Consider the following 3,975-nt stretch of genomic DNA (forward strand, 5'->3'; position numbering starts at 1 on the left):
GTTTCCCCATCTGTAAAATAGATCTGGCAATCCCTACCTATCTCATTGTTGGGGAGTGTTAAGGACCAGGCTGTCAGTGGCCTTGCCTAATGCTCAAGATAGGAGGGTGGCCTACTGGTTGGAACAGGGGTGACCAGGCCTAGTGGCCCAAACCCAAATCGGGATTGGAGTTACTAAACCCAGGGAATGAGCCAGAGTCAAGAGCTGGAAAGCAGAAGCCACAGGTCTGGAAACAAATACCAAGTCCAGGGAGGAAGCCAGAGCTAAGACTCAAAACCAGAGAATCAGCCAGAGCCGGGGCAGGAGCCAGGAACAAGAACTGGGAGCAAGGAGGAAACAGGAACAAGACCAGAAACATAGCTAGAGGCATAGAATGCCATTGAGTAGCCAGGGATCCAGGCTTGCTGCAGGCCCTTAAGAATGGCTGAGGACTCCAGCAGGCACAACCAGGAGGCTAGGTTCATTTGCTGAATCAGCTGGGGGCAATGAACTGTGTCTGGTTTTGGCTGTGGGTCCCTGTTAGGAAGGTTGTGAGACTGAGGGTGGGATTTTCAGAAGTGCGTAAGCCCCATTGACTTTCCATGGGTGTTTGGCACATAACCACTGAGGTGCTTTTGAAAAATCCCACCCTGAATCAAGATTGTTCAAGTATTTTTCCCTGGGAAGTGGGTTCTATAAATGCAAAGCAGCCACTTTAAAGAATGTCCCTGAAACTGTGATACATGTTTGTTTCTGAATTACCTTGGGATAACTTTCCTCTCTCCTTTCCGGTGCAGCAACCAACTCTGCAGGTGCCCTTGACAAAGGAGCTATGACAATGTAAGCAAGAGGTCAGTCAGATCTTTACATTATAGGCTTCCAATCAACCTTTCCCCCCTATACAACGATCCATATTAGAAATCACCCCTTTATCAATACTGCATTGCTTTCCTCAAGTGACATTGTTTTCTGTTCCTTCAGTCCAGCTGCAAAGTTATACTTTTCCAGAACAGTTTAGGAGACACTGGAAACTGGCAGTCTATTAGTTATAAATCAGCTGATCAATGAGCGAGCAATACCATCGTTAGCTTTTATGACCAAATAAATGATTTCAATATGAGACGAGAAAATAAGAGGGGAAAAAAAAAGCCACAGAGGAGAACTTGCTTGACTAAAGATCAGGGCAGAGGCTGGATTTTAAAGGCTCATCCATCAGTTTGGGCAGTTCCCAGAATACATTATTAATCACTGTAAATCAGTACATCCAAGAAGCTCATGTAATGGAAGCCATTTAATTGAGAATGCCCTTAACTGGGAAGAGTTGCACAAAGCAGGCAGATCATTTCAGACTCAACAAGCACAAATAAGCATTTTGCAAGCAGAGTCTGAAAAATGACACCCAAGTTGAGCTATGCTGGTATACACAGAAGGAACAAAGGTGAACAGCTTACAAATCTCAGACGCTCTGGTGCTCTCAAGGATGTCAGACGTTATTTTGGACGATAAATCTTAGATGCAGTCTTAGGCAGAATATACAACCCTCTCTTACAACAGAATGTTCACTGCATTCACCTGAGGCCTTAACATTTCACCTGTTCGGTAGGAAGGCAGGGTCTTTCTGTTTAAAACAAAAACAAAAACACACCTCATGAAAGTCTGGAATTCAGCTTGAAGGGCAGGTTGAATTTTGGCTGTTGGGCTGTCTAGTGTCTGTAGCTTAAATTTAGAACAAAATAGACTGGAAATATTATTTGCCGTCTCAGATTTCCTGAAGAAATATACTTGACCTGTGCACTATCTAGTTATTTTGTTATTATTTATCATTTGTATTACTATAATAAAGTTAGGTCATGGTCCCGTTGAACTGGGCACTGGACAGACTCTTTTATGGGTCTTCTGTGACAATCGGTCACATACAACTGATTCTAGAACACCTAGTGCTCAGTTTGTAAGGAAAGAGGGGCCGGGGCTCAAGCAATTAGGTGCCGAGCCTGAAGTAATTTTTTTACTTTCATAACGGATGCGGCAAGCCCAGAGGTGCCAGGGCTATGAACTGCCGAGCCATGAGATGCTGGGGCTATGAACTGCCACAAATTAAGCACTGTCAACACCACCACATAATATCATCATCATCTCTCTGCAGTGTTAAAACAAAAGTGCCTTTCCCAAGCTGTTTAGCTGTGCCGCATATGGGGGGGAAACAACTTCTTGAGCAGAAGGAAGTTTTAACTGGGTAAACAGGCTCTTAAATGTCACCCACATCAGACTGCAGCGGTCACATTTTTCACCCGTGTAAGTTCATTAGGAAATGTGGCGTTCAATTCTCATCCCCAACCCCATCCCCACCCACGTGGTACCTGAGGTGTAGATTTGGTAGAATGAGTCTATTTTTCCCTCCATCACACTGAAGTCCCTCTGCAGCTCAGGATTTCTCATCTATCACTGATAGAAACACTAACTGTGTATTCCCCCTTCTGCAGTCCCCGTTTCTCCTTCTAGAACACTATGGAATTATGCTCTTGGAAATGCATAGAAGCTATGGGGGAAACATTGGCAGTTTTGACAGCTGGAGCGGGGACCGGAAGGTGTGGATCTACGTTTTGGTTTTTGGCACTTGAGAAAGGGGTGATTTTTCTTTCTCCATTTATGGGCAGTTGTAGGTGTGACTTTAAATATGACGTAGTAGTTGAATCCCTCATTCCCTCTCCTTGCAGCAAAACGTGACCGTGACCAGTTATTCTGATACACCTCGCCAGAACATCCAGACTTAATGGGGAAATTTGTTACCCTCATGAGTCTGCTAAAATGATCAGCTTTGAAACCGCTGAGAATGTTAACATCTGGAGTGCCATCATTAGGCCTCAGCATCAACACACATCAAGATGAATCGTAGGAGTTCATATTTCTTTCACTGCTGTTGTTTCAAGCTGTCTGTAGTCTCAGTCATCAGTTTATATTCTGTTCATATTTTGGAAGTTCTTGTGATGGGGTTCCCCCATCACCTGCCAGAGAAGGGAAAAAAAAAAGTTAGACACTCCCCAACTGTGCAGTGACTGATAGATGATGAGAAACCTGGGCCTCATAAGAAAGGCCAAGATTTTGTCATGGGTATTTTTAGTAAAAGTCACAGACAGGACGCAGGCAACAAAGGGGCAGAAGGATATTTTTTGTTTATGGTTGATTGGAATGTATTACATTAGACTTTTGATACCCCAGAAGGGGATGGGTCTGGAGAAGTGTTCTGGCTGGAGGGGTAGGTCACAGAACACATTGACAAAAGGACAAGTGGAGAGAAAGCAGGGGTGCCAGAGGTGCAGATCAGTGCAGCGCTGTCTCCAGATACCATGGAGGTGTTATGTCTGTGAGTAGGAATGCTGATAATTCTCTTCTCAACCATAAGGGCTGGAAGTTATTCTGGAGCACAGATATCCTGCAAACTTAAAAATCAGGGACAGTATGTTGCCACAAACTGCTTCATAACACGTACTTTGGCTATACTCCAAGAATAAATACATGAGTTCAGGAATTCTTCTATGAGTTTTCATTAGCATATATAGGAATTTCCCCTTCCACCCAGCTAGGACAACAGTTGTTGCTCTGGGCTGTTGCCATTTTCAGTAAAGCAAAATAATATTATTAGCAGAGGCCACGGAGACTTACTGCTGTAGAAGTAGTTGAGCTGCTCACTTCTTTCTAAGTGTGACTGAATTTCCATCTTAAAAAAAAATCCAAAAAGCACTGTCATTCAGTAAAGAGATATTAAAGCACCATCTAGTGAAAAATCAGAGAAATTTCTTCCAGGCAAAAATCCCCCAATACATCGAATACAGGGTTAGAAAGTATGGTAGTAAAGATACTTTCACTGCACTGGAAATGGTATTTAGTGAAGAAAAAATTAGTACATCTGAGCTGGATTTATTCACACGCAGGGGAATACTCTGTTCTTTCTGTGGGGAAATCTATACAGGCATTTCTGACAGAACCAAATCTTAACCA

General features: G+C 43.4%; 1 long non-coding RNA gene across 1 annotated transcript; it reads right to left on the reverse strand.

Annotated features, from left to right (window-relative positions):
- Positions 1–267: 267 nt before the first annotated feature.
- LOC140917135 (uncharacterized) lies at positions 268–3,695 on the reverse strand. Its single transcript, XR_012160712.2, has 4 exons — positions 3,640–3,695; positions 2,767–2,981; positions 1,431–1,597; positions 268–809 (listed from the first exon to the last, which is right to left on the reverse strand). It is a non-coding gene; the product is annotated as an uncharacterized LOC140917135 (long non-coding RNA).
- Positions 3,696–3,975: the final 280 nt, after the last annotated feature.

This window comes from Lepidochelys kempii, chromosome 9, assembly GCF_965140285.1.
Source record: "Lepidochelys kempii isolate rLepKem1 chromosome 9, rLepKem1.hap1, whole genome shotgun sequence".
NCBI lineage: Eukaryota > Metazoa > Chordata > Testudines > Cheloniidae > Lepidochelys > Lepidochelys kempii.